General features: G+C 40.4%; 1 protein-coding gene and 1 long non-coding RNA gene across 2 annotated transcripts in view; both read right to left on the bottom strand.

Annotated features, from left to right (window-relative positions):
• mus312 (mutagen-sensitive 312) overlaps nt 1-19,120 on the bottom strand; it is a 554,297-nt gene that overhangs the window by 110,512 nt on the left and 424,665 nt on the right. The gene's annotated exons all lie outside the window — the stretch shown is intronic.
• LOC137252324 (uncharacterized) lies at nt 7,669-8,670 on the bottom strand. Its single transcript, XR_010953516.1, has 2 exons — nt 8,522-8,670; nt 7,669-8,456 (listed from the first exon to the last, which is right to left on the bottom strand). It is a non-coding gene; the product is annotated as an uncharacterized lncRNA (long non-coding RNA).

Raw genomic sequence — 19,120 nt, 5'->3', positions numbered from 1 at the left:
GTCACCCCTGGTCCACCTTTATGGCGCTATTTCGAAACGGCATCCACCTATAGAACTAAGGCCCACTCCCTTTTAAAATACTCATTAACACCATTCGTTTGTTGCCCATATTGTACAAACAAATTCTAGGGTCACCCCTGGTCAACCTTTGTGGCGATATCTCGAAACGGCGTCCACCTATGGAACTAAGGATTACTTCCTTTTAAAATAATCATTAACACCTTTCATTTGATACCCATATCGTACAAACGCATTCTAGAGTCAACCCTGATCCACCTTTATGGCTATATCCCTAAATGGCGTCCACCTATAGAACTATGGCCCACTCCCTCATAAAATACTCTTTAATGCCTTTCATTTGATAACATTCCAGGGTTTCCCTCGGTTCATTTTCCTACATGGTTATTTTCCCTTATGTTGTCACCATAGCTCTCAACTGAGTATGTAATGTTCGGTTACACCCGAACTTAACCTTCCTTACTTGTTTATTTTATATTTATCTTAAAAATCGTTTAGGTATGTAGATTTGTTCACTATATATTTCTTATCTTATACATCCGATTATTCGGAGATTACGGTGGTATATATAATCTCATACAACCGATTGTTCAGATAAGAAACTTTGCGCAATTTCTTCCCCATTAGAAGCTTCAAATTTCACCAAATGCTTACGTGTATAGTATATATTGTTGTCTGAAAAAATCATTGAGATCGGTGGTATATATAGTATATATCTCATACAACCGATTGTTCAGATAAGAAACTTTGAGAAATTTTTGCCCCATTTTAACAGCTAGAAGCTTCAAATTTCACCAAATGCTTACGTATATAGCATATATTGTTGTCTGAAAAAATCATAGAGATCGGTGGTACATATATTATATACCCCATATAAACTGTATGTTTTTGCCCCTTTTTTACGGCTTGAAGCTTCAGAATTCATAAAATTTCATCAAATGGTTACGTTTATGTCATATATTGTTGAAATACGTGATTCGTAGTCATAGTTTTTACACGCAGACCACAAAAAACCTGAAACTTTGCACCCTCACACAAAGTACCTACCTATTTTTATACTCAGTTGATCAGAGCTCACAGAGTATATTAAGTGTGATTGGATAACGGTTGGTTGTACATATATAAAGGAATCGAGATAGATATAGACTTCCATATATCAAAATAATCAGGATCGAAAAAAAATTTGATTGAGCCATGTCCGTCCGTCCGTCCGTCCGTCCGTTAACACGATAACTTGAGTAAATTTCTATCTTGATGAAATTTGGTATGTAGGTTCCTGAGCACTCATCTCAGATCGCTATTTAAAATGAAAGAAATCGGACCATAACCACGCCCACTCTTTCGATATCGAAAATTTCGAAAAACCGAAAAAGTGCGATAATTCATTACAAAAGACAGATAAAGCGACGAAACTTGGTAAATGAGTTGAAATTATGACGCAAAATAGAAAATTAGTAAAATTTTGGACAATGGGCGTGGCACCGCCCACTTTTAAAAGAAGGTAATTTAAAACTTTTGCAAGCTGTAATTTGGCAGTCGTTGAAGATATCATAATGAAATTTGGCAGGAACGTTACTCCTATTACTATATGTATGCTTAATAAAAATTAGCAAAATCGGAGAAGGACCACGCCCACTTAAAAAAAAAAATTTTTAAGTAAAATTTTAACAAAAAATTTAATATCTTTACAGTATCTAAGTAAATTATGTCAACATTCAACTCCAGTAATGATATGGTGCAACAAAATACAAAAATAAAAGAAAATTTCAAAATGGGCGTGGCTCCGCCCTTTTTCATTTAATTTGTCTAGAATACTTTTAATGTCATAAGTCGAACAAAAATTTACCAATCCTTGTGAAATTTGGTAGGGACATAGATTTTATGACGTTAACTGTTTTCTGTGAAAAGGGGCGGAATCGGTTGATGCCACGCCCAGTTTTTATACACAGTCGTCCGTCTGTCCTTCCGCATGGCCGTTAACACGATAATTTCAGCAAAAATCGACATATCTTTAATGAACTTAGTTCACGTGCTTACTTGAACTCACTTTATCTTGGTATGAAAAATGAACGAAATCCGACTATGACCACGCCCACTTTTTCGATATCGAAAATTACGAAAAATGAAAAAATGCCATAATTCTATACCAAATACGAAAAAAGGGATGAAACATGGTAAGGTAATTGGATTGTTTTATTGACGCGAAATATAACTTTAGAAAAAACTTTATAAAATGGTTGTGACACCTACCATATTAAGTAGAAGAAAATGAAAAAGTTCTGCAGGGCGAAATAAAAAACCCTTAAAATCTTGGCAGGTATAACATATATAAATAAATTAGCGGTATCCAACAGATAATGTTCTGGGTCGCCCTGGTCCACATTTTGGTCGATATCTGGAAAACGCCTTCACATATACAACTACCACCACTCCCTTTTAAAACTCTCATTAATACCTTTAATTTGATACCCATATCGTACAAACTCATTCTAGAGTCACCCTTGGTCCACCTTTATGGCGATATCTCGAAAAGGCGTCCACCTATAGAACTAAGCCCCACGCCCTTTTAAAATACTCATTAACACCTTTCATTTGATATCCATATCGTACAAACATATTCTAAAGTCACCCCTGGTCCACCTTTATGGCGATATCTCGAAAAGGCGAACACCTATAGAACGAAGGTCCACCCTTTTAAAAATACTCATTAACACCTTTCATTTGATACCCATATCGCACAAACAAAGTCTAGAGTCACCCCTGGTCCACCTTTATTGCGATACCTCGAAAAGGCGTCCACCTATAGAACTAAGGCCCACTCCCTTTTAAAATACTCATTAACTCCTTTTGTTTGATACCCATATTGCACAAACGAATTCTAGAGTCACCCCTGGCCCACCTTTATGGCGATATCCCGAAACGGCGTCCACCTATGGAACTAAGGATTACTCCCTTTTAAAAAACTCATTAACACCTTTCTTTTGATACCCATATTGCACAAGCAAATTCTAGGGTCACCCCTGCTCCACCTTTATGGCGATATCTCGAAACGGCGTCCACCTATGGAACTAAGGATTACTCCCTTTTAAAATACTCATTAAAACCTTTCTTTTGATACACATATTGTACAAACAAATTCTAGGGTCACCCCTGGTCCGCCTTTATGGCGATATCACGAAAATGCGACCACCTATACATCAACCACCACTCCCTTTTAAAACCCTCATTAATACCTTTAATATGATACCCATATCGTACAAACACATTCTAGAGTCACCCCTGGTCCACCTTTGTGGCGATATTTCGAAACGGCGTCCACCTCTAGAACTAAGGCCCACTCCCTTTTAAAATACTCATTAACACCTTTCGTTTGATGCCCACATTGTACAAACAAATTCTAGGGTCACCCCTGGCCACCTTTATGGCGATATCTCGAAACGGCGTCCACCTATGGAACTAAGGATTACTCCCTTTTAAAATACTCATTAACACCTTTCATTTGATACCCATATCGTACAAATGCATTCTAGAGTCACCCCTGGTCCACCTTTATGGCGATATTTCGAAAAGGCGACCACCTATACAACAACCACCGCTCCCTTTTAAAACCCTTATTAATACCTTTAATTTGATACCCATATCGTACAAACACATTCTAGAGTCACCCCTGGTCCACCTTTATGGCGATATCTCGAAACGGCGTCCACCTATGGAACTAAGGATTACTCCCTTTTAAAATACTCATTAACACCTTTCATTTGATACCCATATCGTACAAATGCATTCTAGAGTCACCCCTGGTCAACCTTTATGGCGATATTTCGAAAAGGCGACCACCTATACAACAACCACCGCTCCCTTTTAAAACCCTCATTAATACCCTTAATTTGATACCCATATCGTACAAACACATTCTAGAGTCACCCCTGGTCCACTTTTATGGCGATATTTCGAAACGGCTTCCACCTATAGAACTAAGGCCCACTCCCTTTTAAGATACTCATTAACATAATTCGTTTGATGCCCATATTGTACAAACAAATTCTAGGGTCACCCCTGGCCCACCTTTATGGCGATATCTCGAAACGGCGTCCACCTATGGAACTAAGGATTACTCCCTTTTAAAATACTCATTAACATCTTTCATTTGATACCCATATCGTACAAACGCATTCTAGAGTCAACCCTGATCCACCTTTATGGCTATATCCCTAAATGGCGTCCAGCTGTAGAACTATGGCCCACTCCCTCATAAAATACCTTTAATGCCTTTCATTTGATACGCATGTCATACAAACACATTCCAAGGTTTTCCTCGGTTCATTTTCCTACATGGTTATTTTCCCTTATGTTGTCACCATAGCTCTCAACTAAGTATGTAATGTTCGGTTACACCCGAACTTAACCTTCCTTACTTGTTTATTTTATATTTATCTTAAAAATCGTTTAGCTATGTAGATTTGTTCGCTATATATTTCTTATCTTATACATCCGATTATTCGGAGATTACGAATGGGATAAGATTATTGTTCAGCCCCATTCATGAAAGGTATGAAGTCTTCAGCACAGCCGAAGACAGTCCCGTCCTTACTTGTTTATTTTATATTTATCTTAAAAATCGTTTAGATATGTTCAAATTTCACCAAATGTTTACGTGTATAGCATATATTGTTTTCTGAAAAAATCATAGAGACCGGTGGTATATATAATCTCATACAACCGATTGTTCAGATAAGAAACTTTGCGCAATTTCTTCCCCATTTTAACAGCTAGAAGCTTCAAATTTCACCAAATGCTTACGTGTATAGTATATATTGTTGTCTGAAAAAATCATTGAGATCGGTGGTATATATAGTATATATCTGATACAACCGATTGTTCAGATAAGAAACTTTGCGAAATTTCTGCCCCATTTTAACAGCTAGAAGCTTCAAATTTCACCAAATGCTTACGTATATAGCATATATTGTTGTCTGAAAAAATCATAGAGATCGGTGGTACATATATTATATACCCCATATAAACTGTATTTTTTTGCCCCTTTTTTACGGCTTGAAGCTTCAGAGTTCATAAAATTTCATCAAATAGTTACGTTTACGTCATATATTGTTGAAATACGTGATTCGTAGTCATAGTTTTTACACGCAGACCACAAAAAACCTGAAACTTTGCACCCTCACACAAAGTACCTACCTATTTTTTATTTTATATTTATCTTAAAAATCGTTTAGGTATGTAGATTTGTTCACTATATATTTCTTATCTTATAAATCCGATTATTCGGAGATTACGAATGGGATAAAATTATTGTTCAGCCCCATTCATGAAAGGTATGAAGTCTTCGGCACAGCCGAAGACAGTCCCGTCCTTACTTGTTTTTTAATTAACAATAGCTCTGAAATGGTGGATTGGATTAATGGCGACAAATATTATTCATTAGATCCATAACGTATTATAATTTTTAGAAATTGTTTGACAGTTGCATAGTTATCGCTTGAGTGAAAATGGGTATCAGTCACTGATCGTAACACGTAATACGAGCCCAGTTTGCTATATTTCTACTCACTGCTTAACTATTAACGCATTATTGCACTACCCCCAACACTGGATGCATAGACTGAGTTGAAAAAATACAATTTGGTCGAATCTCGACCACTGGCGATACTAGTTTCTATTAATATCCAGTCGGTACTCCTACTGTCTTGTTTCCGCGGTTTTTTATAAATATTTTTTTTTTATTTTTCTCACTTTTTTTACGTAGAAAAAGTAATTCTAATTTCACGTAATTTTGTTTTTCCCTATTTTTTTATTTGGAGTTTTTATAGCAGGTGTATAAAAGTATGCACATGCTTTGAACCGATACGCGAAACTAATAGCTAAAAACATTTGTGGGTAAGATTAGCCGTGACCACGGTCAATCGGCCAAAGACCTGTAATAGAACAAAAATTCCATTGTTCTGCATATTTTGTCTGTTTTTTCCCTTTCCTTTTTTTCAGCTTCGCATAAAGATTTGGTACCAACTCGGAGTTCTGAGCGAGGTGAGTTTTTCATAAAAGAAAAAAAATAATTCGTACATTTGTAACTTACCATCTCAGAGTAATGTAGCACACACCCACACATATAGTTAGTTCAACATTTTTTTGGGAGTGAGCGCACACACAAGCGTACAGATATACACCTGTTTATACGTATGCTTGTACGCAAATGGTTAGATAGGTATTAGGCCGTGTCTAAGAATTAGAATATAAAGTACGTGAAAGAAAGGAAAAGTTAAGGAATTGTAAATTAAAAAAAGTTAAGGAATTAAAAATTAAGGAATTGTATGGAATTGGATTAAGTATTAATAGGTAGAAATAATAATTTAATTTAATTCATACTCATAGTAAGCGCATAGAAAGAATACGTTTTCGAGATAGGTATTTTGGTTTTCAATATCTATTTTCTTAGAAATACATAGTTGATATCAATAAATTTCACTTGGAAACGAAAGTTTTGCATAATTATTTTTTTGTCCGCATGCATGGGCTGAAATTTAATTTTTTAGGCAAGACATAAGTAAACCATGTCTGGCTGAAAGCTGCAAGTTGTGAGTGCAGGTGCCCTTGTGGTAACTGATGGTAAGTTGGGGTATTTGAGTAAGTAATGGAAGGGACGTAAAGACTCAGAGACGAACATTAGACTGGATAAAAGGGACTCTACTCGGGAAGCGGAGCCATAGTGGAGTCCAAAGGCTGTTCACATTTCGTGAACAGGAGGGGCGGGAAGGCTCCGCCTGACTCGGACAGGTGTTCTCACGCTTTCCTATATTTCTTTTTCTTTAGTTTGTTTAGACACTTTCCCCCAGGCATGAACTCAATTTTTCTATGCAACTGTTGGGAAAGGGGAAGTGGCAAGAGCCGCGCCTCAAAGCCGACGAGCCTCAGCCGGGCTACTACCATGCCACTCCGCCACTCCTCCTCTCCCGCACCAGGCAGTTGCGTAACAATATCTGTGCTGAAATTTGAGCCGACATTTCGGATATTCGTGCCTCTTGTGCTGCAACCTTCGTAGTTATACGGTTCTCCTGCGATTCCAGCTGAGATGATATTTGCGACATTTCGGAAATACGCGTTTCAATTGTGCTTCAATCTTCGATGTTATTTCTGACGACATTTCTGCAATACGTGTCTTCTGTTCTTTCATCTTGGATGTTATACGTGTCTCCTGTTCGGCCAGTTGAGATGTCATTTCGGTGGATATTTGTGACGAAATTTGCTTCAACACTGCTAGCATCGCGTTAGTGTCAACACTTGCTAACGGATTCGGAGTCTCTATCTTCTCCTCCATTTTAGTCGCTGCCTCTTCCACATCAGGATAAAAGACATACTCGTCCACATCAATTCCTTGCTACTCCATTACCTCTCGTAGCCGTGCTTGAAGTTCGATCTTATTGCCGGTTGTATGCAATCCACGGTTCTCCAACTCTTTTTTCAGTTGCTGGATCTTTAATTAACTCAACTTTGCCATGTCCAGGTTGTATTCAATATCTTCGGAATTTATTCAACAATTCCTCTTCTAACACCAATTGTAACGAATTTAGTTCACTTCCGCTTATTGCAACCTTCTACTAACGTTCGAATCACTAAACTGTTGAATAAATAACTCCGCTATTCAATAATGCAAAATGGCCTTTATTCAAGTACTTTCAAAATAACACTTCTATTGCTGGACAGATAGCGTGCTTAAGCAAACTGATTGTCGAGCCCCTACTGTTGCTGCCTTTTATACTGTCTGGTTTCCTCGTTGCATATTTCTAGGCTTTTCTATTCTAGAATTTACTAGTTAGTTATCAGCTATAAAATTACCAGCTATAACCACGTTTATAGCTTCTCATATGTGCGTGTATATGTGAGTGATACTTGCACAAATTATTGCCTTCTTTTGTGAGCATCTCAGATAAGATATATGCATGTGTTTGTGCGTCTCTTCTCCGCTGCTCGTATGGACATATGGGTAGATATAATGATTGATTTAATGATGTGCATACAAGTCACTGCTTAGCATAATATTCGTCACAATATGCAACTAAAAAATCACAATTTTTAATAGAAAATCACACTCAATTGGTTCATTCTTTGTACAGCTTTGTTGGAATTCATCACAGCCCACAAAAGCTTTATAATTGTTTACAAGCAATTCCCCCAATAGGAAAAAACAAGCATAAGTGCGCACTTACAACAGGTTGTGAAAAATAGCTTGAATAAGTACATACACAAAATAGAATAAGTACATACAAAAAATAGACCATTAAGCAGATGATTTTTTTTTTTTTTTGAACTCATAATATCTTAGACTTTTTTTTTTGTTTTTTTCGAATGTGGCGTTCGCTTTGTCGGCCTAGGTGAGTCATATCGTAGCGAAAAATTATAGAGTGGTTATCGAGGAAAACCTTCATATCCTGTAAAATATATACAATAATGCTTATTAGTTAATTTATTTTTAAATATTGTCTCATAAAAATACCTTCGCTTCAAAACGATAGCCGATATTCTTGAAGAAAACAGAAATTTCGTGCAAATCTATGGGTTCAAACGTCAAGATCTGTTCATGCAAAATAGTATTAGAGGACACGAGATTATACCAAGCAATATGTAACGGCACTAATGGTCGAAGTGTCTGCAATGAAGTTAATTAAAGCGTAAGTGAATATATAGAAGATTTGGATAATTTTTTTCTTGCAAATTAAGTAGTAAGCATATGAAAAATAACAATAATAATATTTGTGAAATATATACTCCTCAAGCATTCTCGGAACGCTCACAATGTAAGAATCCGATATGAGTCTAAAATAAGTAAAAAAAAATGAGCCTCAGAAATAAGATCCTATAGGAATCTTTTATGGCTTCGATATGATGAAAAATTTGAGCCTCATAATAATAGTGTTCAGCAAACAAAGGAGCTTGAGAAGAGATATTTGAATATAACCATAACGTTCCTTGCTATTCCCTTTGTAAATTGAAATGGACGCTTTTTCTTATAGCTTCAGCGCTTCCGCAACCCAATTGTCAACCTCTCTGTTTAAGTGACTTAACCTACGAACATTTTTCTTTCCTTTGTTTCATTAACCATTGAGCGCACTTATAATTCTCAACTGGTCAGTGAAAGATTCTAAAGACGTAGTTTAAAATTTTTATCCCAAAATAGGGGGTTTTCATAGCAAAAGATAGATGAAGTGAAAAATACGGAGGGGGGAGTGAATAAAAGGATCACGAAAAAGTGAAGAGGGCTGGGGGAGGGCAGAGTTAGACGGAAAAAGCTTATTAAAATGTATGCAGATAGGCCAAATTTAGGGCGGAACAACGTCTGCCGGGTCTGCTAGTAGACATATAAAATAACATACAGTCCACTAAAATAACAAATGCTATAATTATAAAAAAAAAACTGTTCGCCATTCTAATCACCAAAGCTTAGATACTCAGCTGCGAGAGGGGAATCTTGTTACAAATATGCACGTATCAGGCGAGGCTCTGGCGACCCCAATTTCCTTGGAACTAGGGGGTGGAGGCGGGATGACCTAATTGGTTTAATGTCATCATACTAATCGTTCCCGAGATGGTGGGCCTTAATGCTGGTTGTTACCGGAACGCAACGGATCTTTATCCAGCAAAGAATCATTAACATCGATAACACTCCCCAAAACCTTCGGGGAATGTCTTTATCGTTAATACAACAACTACAACAACAACAACAACAACAACAACATTTGTTAATTATCCGCATATTACCAATATATTGCCTCCGCGGTATACCCCGGTTGGAGTGTCGAGCCTTCGTATGCCTACGATTAGCGCTGACGTCGGTATGCCCCACCTTGAAGGGGTTCCATTTCAAATATCATGCTTTTCAACAAGATTCCAAATATTCCACCCTATCTTTAATGCTTAGTGTCAAATATTCGCCCTGAATGGGGCATACAAATGATCTGAAAGGGTTCATATCATTAGTAGGTTAGGTTAGGTTATGGTGGCTGCCCGAGGGCACACTTAGGCCAGTAGTATTAGGCCCGTTGTGATACCATGAAAAACACCGTTACCTTTCTTCTTCGAACCATTTTGAGAACCTGATGAAAGCTACCAGGTCCTTGACGTCATGCTCCACAACCTGGCTCAGATTATCAAGAAATGGAGCTCCCAGAAAGCGCTGCCGTGCTCCGCTTAGTGTTGGGTAGTTGCAAATGAGGTGAACCACCGTTTCCTCCTCTTCATCCTCTTTACAACTCCTACAGCAACGACGATAAGGCGCTCCTAACCTTTCTGCATGCCTACCTATGACCCGTTAGTGCCCCACAAGTGTGGAAATTGTATTCCTTCTTAGGTTGTACACGTGACGGGATCTTTTAGGATCCCATTTAGGCCAGGTTTATTTCGATGTTCGACACCCCGGTGTTTGTAGCCATCTTTCGTCGGCTTGACGGTAGATGTGCTCTTTTAGCATTAGCTTGCATGTGGACAGGGGCATACATAAGCGTTCTTGTCCAGGAAGAACCTGCATGGTTGTACCCTGCCTAGCGAGTTCATCTGCAATGCAGTTTCCATCGATATCCCTATGTCCAGGGACCCATGTGAAGTGTACACGGTTCTGTTGAGCCATCTCTTGAGAGATCGGCGACAGTTTAGTGCTAGTTCAGAATTGAACGAGTGGGAGCCAAGAGATTTTATGGCAGCTTGGCGATCGCTGAAGACAAAAATGTCTTTGCCGATATTGTTTGTCCCTATCCTAGCTGCGGCTTCCATTATGGCTGCAACTTCTGCCTGGAATACACTGCAGTGGTCGGGTAGTCTGAATGAGAGCTGGAGGTCAAGGTCCCTTGAGTATACTCCACCTCCAACTCTACCGTTTAGCTTGGAGGCGTCCGTGTATATGGAAATGCTGTTGCTCATAGCAAGGCACTTACCCGACTCCGTCCAGGCATGCCTGCTGGGTATGTTTATCTTAAAGTTGGTTTCCGCAACTGTTGTGGTCGCACAGCGATCCGTGCTAGGAGGAAGAAAACTGTATTTGTTTAGTATACTTGAGTGTCCTGTGGACTTGTTGTTCCAACACGACAACTCCCTTAGACGCAGGACTGACGTTGCCGCTGCTCGATGACCAGCTAGATCCAGTGGAAGGATGCTATCATAAGTAAGTTATAAGCAATTTATGAGAGTAATAGAAGTTGGACTCCTATTTAGGGATCTTATCGGACTCCTATTCAGGACCCTGATCTGACTCTTATTAAGGCTCATATTGGACGACCATTGCAAGAAGGTAAATACACTCATTTTGGGCTCTTATACGAGCTCATAATAAGTGTAAATGCTCCGATTAACATGTCTTTTATAACTCTTTTTTGACTCCGAATGATTGCTGAGTGGAGTCATAACCGGCAAAAGAACTTAAATGACACATTTTTCGATTTTCCACTTTGCTCTATAATAAGCCGGTGGGAAATTATATCCAAAAATATTTAACCGAGAAGAAAACTCGCATAGGTTTTATACTTGTTGCGAAAAAAGTTTGCCGACTGTAAACATTTATTTTTGCTGCTTAAATATTTTTAAAAGTAAAGGCTCGATTAATAGCTCTTTTCTCTGCAGACGATGCGTGAGATCATCGTACTCGTAAAAAAATATGTAGCATAACACTTATGTTGCGCACGTTTATTTAAGACATCCCGTAGTTGAATCGCCTCGTCGTGACGATTCAAACAATGCGCTCAAAATATCAGTCAGTCAGAGGCCTTGTTTTATAACTCTATTGGAAATAAATTTCTATCGGGTTTAAAAAAAATGCAAATAATTTGGCAGCTTTCGAATCGACTTACAGAATAAACCCCCTGATACGCTAAAGACTGCCGCATTGCCAAAGAGGATTGATTAAAATAAGAGCGACCAGTTTGATGCGAATAACTCGCTGAGAAACAAAAAATTTGTGTTATCTACGAGTATGAGGTGTTTTTTTGTGATTTATGGAAAGAGAATTAATTAATTAATGAAATACGATGGTTAAAATAAAAACAAACATCAGAGTGCCCATATATTGCTGTTTAAAAGTTTTTGTTTTTGTATTCAATAATCGAATGTACCTCAATTTAAATTTTTTCTTGTTATACTCATGCTACTACAATCACAAACATGTTACAGGCTGTCTTATTTTGATTTCGAATTCAAAACACATTGCGAGCATTTTCTATTAGCAATATAGGAGTATTACATACATATGTATATGGCCACGAAAATGTCGAATTTGAATTTATTTGTTCTTTTTTCATTTTTGTACAACTAGCCTTTACCCGCGGCCCCGTCAGCAAGGAGACAATTAAATATATGGGCTATTCACGTTAGCCTGCTTATCAAGTTATCTGTTTAAACATTTTTTTCTGTCTAATGCATTTTATTTTTGTAATTGGGTAAAAAAAGATCTAAATGAGCTTATAACCTGATAGGATCCCCAAATGATCCCGAAACTATCCAGAAAAAGCCACGAAATGACCCCGACGATATCACGGACGGATTCCGAAAACCATCCAGAAATACCCCGGAAGGGTCTCCAAAAGTTTCCGGAATAGTCCAAAAAAACCCGAAATGACAACGACACGATTCTAGACTTATCCAGAGAACCAGAAAAAAATGATCCTTGAAGGTTACTAAAATGATCCCGAAATAATCCCGAAAAAGTACCGAAATGACCCTGACGGGCTCCCGGACGGATCTCAAAAACCATCCAGAAAATATCCAGGAAGGGTTCCTAAATTATCCCGACATAGTCCAGAAAAAGTTCCGAAATGACCCCGAGGGGATCCACGACGGCTCGGGAAAACCATACAGAAATGATCCCGTAAGGGTCCCAAAACTATTCCGAAAAAGTAACAAAAATATCTCGAAATGACTCCTACGGCATCACAGACGAATCCAGAAATGACCTCGGAAGGGTCCCCAAATGATCCCAAAATGGTCCCGAAATGACCCTGATGGACCCGGCAAACCATCAAGAAATAATGCCGGAAGGATCCCAAAATGATCCCGAAATAATGCAGAAAAAGTCATGAAATGACCCCTAAAGGGTTCCCAAATGATCCCGAAATAGTCCCGAAAAAGTTCCGAAATTACCCCGATGGGTTCCTGAACAGATCCCGAAAACTATCCAGAAATTATGCCGAATGGGTCCCCAAATGATCGCTTAATAGTCCCGGAATGACCTTGATGGGATCCCGGACGGATCCCGAAAACTATCAAAAACAGGTCCCGAAAGGTTACCCAATAATCCCGTATTAGTCGAGAAAAAGTCCCGAAATAACCCCGACGGGATCCCAGACGGATCCCGAAAACCATCTAGAAATGTTGCCGGAAAATACGCCAAATGATCCCGACATGACCCGTCGGGATCCCGGACGGATCCTGAAAACTATCCAGATACGATGCCGGAAAGGTCCTCAAATGATCCCCTAATCGAACGGATCCCGTAAACCATCAAGAAATGGTGCCGAAAGGGACCCCAAATGATTCTGTATTAGTCGAGAAAAAGTTCCGAAATGACCCCGACAGGATCCCGGACAGATCCCGAAAACCATCTAGAAATTATGCCGGAAGGTACCGATGCCGAAATATTCCCGAAATGACATCGACGGGATCCCGAAAACCATCCAGAAATGTTGCCGGAAGAGACCCCAAACCATCCCGCAAAAGTCCCGAAATTACCCCGACAGGATCCCGGACGGATCCCGAAAACCATCCAGTAATGATGCCGGAAGGGACCCCAAATTGTCCTGAAATGACCACGACGGGATCCCGGACGTAGAACCGAAACCATCCAGCCGGTAGGTACCCCAAATTATCCCGAAATAGTCCTGAAATGACCCTGACGGGATCGCGGACGGATTCCGAAAAACATCCAGATATGATGCCGAAAGCGTCCCCAAATGATCCCGTATTTATTTAGAAAAAGTCCCAAAATTACCCCGACGGGATTCCGGACGGATCCCGAAACCCATCAAGAAATGATGCCGGAAGGGTCCCCAAATGATCGCGAAATAGTCCCGAAATGATCCCGGAATAGTTCCAAAAATGTCCCAAAATCACCCCGACGGGATCCCGGACGGATCCCGAAAACTATACAGCAATGATCCCGGAAGGGTCCGAAAATGATCCCGAAATAGTGCCGAAAAAGTCGCGAAATGACTCCGGCGGGATCTCGGACGGATCCAGAAAACTATGCAGAAATGATCCCGGAAGGGTTTCGATATTACCCTAACGGGATTACAAATAAGGTGAAGCTAATTATAAAACCATGTTAATAAGGCAGAAGGCGCGTTGGAGCGAATGAAGAGTTACATAGAAACATACAGGTAAAGCTAAAAAAGCATGCTAATAGAAACAATTGAAGGAGGGCGGATGGCGGGAGGAGAAGGAGAGGACCACTGATCGTTTTTCCCAAATTGTTTAGATCTCGATCTGTATGTGCCAGATACAAAAAACTATTGATTTAGGAGAAAATGTATATTGAGTTATAACAATTTATAGATTTTACACCAGAGGGTTGGAGAAGGGGAAGAGGGGGCGGCGGGTGTCACTGCTCACTTTGTAAGCCATCGACTTATTTGACCCATTGAGTCTATAATATTGGTGAAGGTCCGTATACGTAAAGTTATAATGTGTAAAAATTATTAAAAAGTAATTGTTCGAAGGGGTCGTGGGACCCCCACTCCCCTTTCCATGTTCGACAAAAATTTCGCTAGTAGACTACTGTCTGTGTCCCGAAAATCATCAAAATCCGTGTAGCCGTTCTGGCGTGATTCAGTCACAAAGACGAAAAAATCCAATAATTAAATTATAACTGTCCCTAGGGGGGAAAAAATATAGCTAGTAGATCCTTCTAGACTATTGTCTATATGCGTGCCAAATTTCATCCAAATCGGTCCAGCCGTTCTTGCGTGATTGAGTCACAAAGACAAACGTCTGGACAAACATCCAAACTTTCCCATTTATAATATATATATAGCCTTTACCCGCGGCCCCGTCCGCAAGGAGAAAATGAAATATATGGGCTATTCGCGTTAGCTTCCTTATCAAGTTATCTGTTTAAAATTTTGCTTCTGTGTAATGCATTTTATATTTGTAATTGAGTAAAAAAGAACTAAATGAGCTGATAATCTGATGGGATCCCCAAATGATTCCGAAATTATCAATAAAAATCCACGAAATGACCCCGACGCTATCGCAGACGAAATCCTAAAACCATCCAGAAATGCCCTCGAAGGGTCTCCAAAAGTCGATTCCGGACCCAAAAAACGCGAAATAACACGATTCTAGACTTATCCAGAGAACCACACAGAAATGATCCCTGAAGGGTACCAAAATGATCCCGAAAAAGTTCCGAAATGACCCCGACGGGCTGCCGGACGGATCTCATAAACCATCCAAGAAGGGTTCCTAAATTATCCCTACATAGTCCAGAAAAAGTTACGAAATGACCCAGAGGGGATCCACAACGTATCGCGAAAACCATACAGATATGATTCCGGAGGGGTCCAAAATGATCCCGAAATAGTCCGGAAATGACCCCGATGGGATCCCGCACGGATCCAGAAATGATCCCCGAAGGGTCCCAAAACTATCCCGAAAAAGTACCAAAAAATATCGAAATGACTCCTGCGGTATCCCGGACGGATCCAGAAATGACCTCGGAAGGGTCCCCAAATTACCCTGATGGATCCCGTACGAATCCAGAAAACCACCCAGAAATGATGCCGGTAGGTACCACAAATGATCCCGAAATAGTCCCGAAATGACCCCGTCGGGATCCCGGACGGATCCCTAAAACTATCCAGAAATGATGCCGGTAGGTACCCAAAATGATCCCCACCTAAACCAGAAATGACCCCGTCGGGATCCCTAAAACTGTCCAGAATTGATGCCGGAAAGGTTCCCAAATAATCCCCTAATAGTCCCGACATGACGCAGACGGAATCCCCGACGGATCCCGAAAACCAACCAGAAATGATACCGGTAGGTACCCCAAATGATCCCGAATTAGTCCCGAAATGACCACGCCGGGATCCCGGACGGATCCCGAAAACCACCCAGAAATGTTGCCGGTAGGTACCCCAAATGATCCCGACCTAGCCCCGAAATGACCCCGTCGGGATCCCGGACGGATCCCTAAAACTATCCAGAAATGATGCCGGAAGGGACCCCAAATTATCCCGAAAAAGTCCCGAAATGACCCCGATGGGATCCCGGACGGATCCCGGAAACCAACCAGAAATGATGCCGGTAGGTACCCCAAATGATCCCGAAATAGTCCCGAAATGACCCCGTCGGGATCACGGACGGATCCCGCGAAAGTCGTGAAATGACCCCGACGGGTCCCGGAGGAATACTGAAAACCATCCAGAAATGATGCCGGTGGGTACCCAAAAATGATCCCGAAATGACGCTGAAGGGATCCCCGGGGGATCCCGGAAACAATCCAGAAATGATGCCCGAAAGGTTCTCAAATGATCCCCAAATAGTCCCGAAATGACACTGACGAGATCCCGAAAACCATCCTGAAATGATAGCGAAAGGGTCCCCAAATGATCCCGTATTAGTCGCGAAATAGTCCCGGAAGGTTCCCAAAACTATCCCGAAAAAGTAACAAAAAATATAGAAATGACTTCTACGGCATCCCGGACGGATCCAGATATGACCTCGGAAGGATCCCCAAATGGTCTCGAAATTACCCTGATTGATCCGGCAAACCATCAAGAATTGATGCCGGAAGGGTCCCCAAATGATCCCGAAATAATACAGAAAAAGTCATGAAATGACCCCTAAAGGATCTCCAAATGATCCTGAAATAGTCCCGAAAAAGTCCCGAAATTACCCTGATGGGTTCCCGTACAGATCCCGAAATCCATCCAGAAGTGATGCCGGAAGGGTCCCAAAATGATCCCGTATTAGCCCTGAAAAAGTTGCGAAATGACCCAGACGGGCTCCCGGACGGATCCCGAAAACCAACCAGAAATGATGCCGGTAGGTACCCCAAATGATCCCGACCTAGCTCCGAAATGACCCCGTCGGGATCCGGACGGACCGCTAAAACTATCCAGAAATGATGCCGGAAGGGACCCCAAATGATCCCGAAAAAGTCCCGAAATGACCCCGATGGGATCCCGGACGGATCCCGAAAACCAACCAGAAATGATGCCGGTAGGTACCCCAAATGATCCCGAAATAGACCCGAAATGACCCCGTCGGGATCACGGACGGATCCCGAAAAGGCGTGAAATGACCCCCCGACGGGATCCCGGACGAATACCGAAAACCATCCAGAAATGATGAAGGTGGGTACCCAAAAATGATCCCGAAATGACCCTGAAGGGATCCCCAAGGGATCCCGGAGACTATCTAGAAATGATGCCCGAAAGGTTCTTAAATGATCCCCAAATAGTCCCGAAATGACCCTGACGAGATCCCGGACGGATCCCGAAAACCATCCAGAAATGGTGGCGAAAGGGCCCCCAAATGATCCCGTATTAGCCGCGCAATAGTCCCGGAAGGGTCCCAAAACTATCCCGAAAAAGTAACAAAAAAATATCGAAATGATTCCTACGGCATCCCGGACGGATCCAGAAATAACCTCGGAAGGATACCCAAATGATCCCAAAATGGTCTCGAAATTACCCTGATTGATCCGGCAAGCCATCAAGAATTAATGTCGGAAGGGTCCCCAAATGATCCCGAAATAATACAGATAAAGTCATGAAATGACCCCAAAAGGGTCTCGAAATTACCCTGATTGATCCGGAAAACCATCTATTAGAGTAGCGCACGAAAATAAAACACGACCGATTAGTTCAATTCATTTAATGGAAGCAAGAGCAATATTAAAAAATAGAATGCACAAAGGTATTACATGTTAATATGCATACATATTTACGTATGTGTATGTATAGTGAGAGTAGTTAATTATTGCAGTTGGGATGTTAGGTGACAATAAAGAAATAGTAGTAAGTCCTACAAACTCCGCCTCATCCCGATTGCAATTTTTTTCGATTTTTTGTATATATGTATACGTAAGTTTTCTTTTTCATTATTAATTTCATTACGTTTTACATTTTTTATAAAAAATCAATATAACAAGACATTAAATAATAAATTCATGTTTTTTCAAACTTATTTAAAAGACAACGTTAAAATTTCGCAACAATTTTCACGTTTACTTGAAACTAATGGTTTGGTAAAAATATCGGCTGCATTCTCTGAAGATTGTACATATTCTATATCGATGTCACCACTATAAAACTTTTCTCGTATGTAGTGAAAACGTATGTCTATATGTTTACTCCTCTTGTGTACTGTTGGATTGCGAACCGCAAACTGTGCACCTGGTTGTCACATTTGATAGTAGTCGAAGTTTTTATAAGCATGGTAAAACCCAATTCTTTCAATAAATTACGATGGAATGCAACTTCTTTCGTCCCTTGGCACATAGCTTCGTACTCCGCCTCCATCGTGCTTAAAGAAACCATATGCTGTTTTTTGGCTTCCCATGCAATTAAACCTCCACTAAAGGACAACGCATAACCGCTCATTGACTTACGATCAGTCTGGTCTGAACCCCAGTCGGAATCTGTGAAGCAAACTAAATTTTTATTATTTGGCAAATACATCAACATACCCTTAGGCTTAGTTTTAAGGTATCGTAGTATTCGCTTCGCTGCGACAAAATGCTGCTGATGTGGATGACTGTGGTATTGTGACAGTTTGGACACCGCATACGCTATATCTGGCCGGGATGTGATGGCCAGATATGTTAGACCTCCTAGTAGTGACTGGTATTCTTTCACGTTGAAACCACTGCAGCCCTTTTGTGCACATTTTTCCAGCATGGTACCTTGCGCGTATGGCGTGGAAACACCTTTACAATTTTGCATATTCCACCTTTCCAGCAATTCAATGGTATATTTTTCCTGATGAATAGTGATCGCCCCGCATTCACCTTCTCGTTCGATCTGCATGCCAAGGTAATAACTAATTGGTCCACGGTCTTTGACTTCAATTTTAGCGCTCAATTTGTCAATAATTTCATTCAATGCAATTT

The sequence above is a fragment of the Eurosta solidaginis genome, chromosome 5 (genome assembly GCF_040869045.1).
Source record: "Eurosta solidaginis isolate ZX-2024a chromosome 5, ASM4086904v1, whole genome shotgun sequence".
NCBI classification, from domain to species: domain Eukaryota; kingdom Metazoa; phylum Arthropoda; class Insecta; order Diptera; family Tephritidae; genus Eurosta; species Eurosta solidaginis.
Note: the sequence above shows the minus strand (reverse complement) of the source record. Positions and strands in the feature narration are given on the sequence as shown.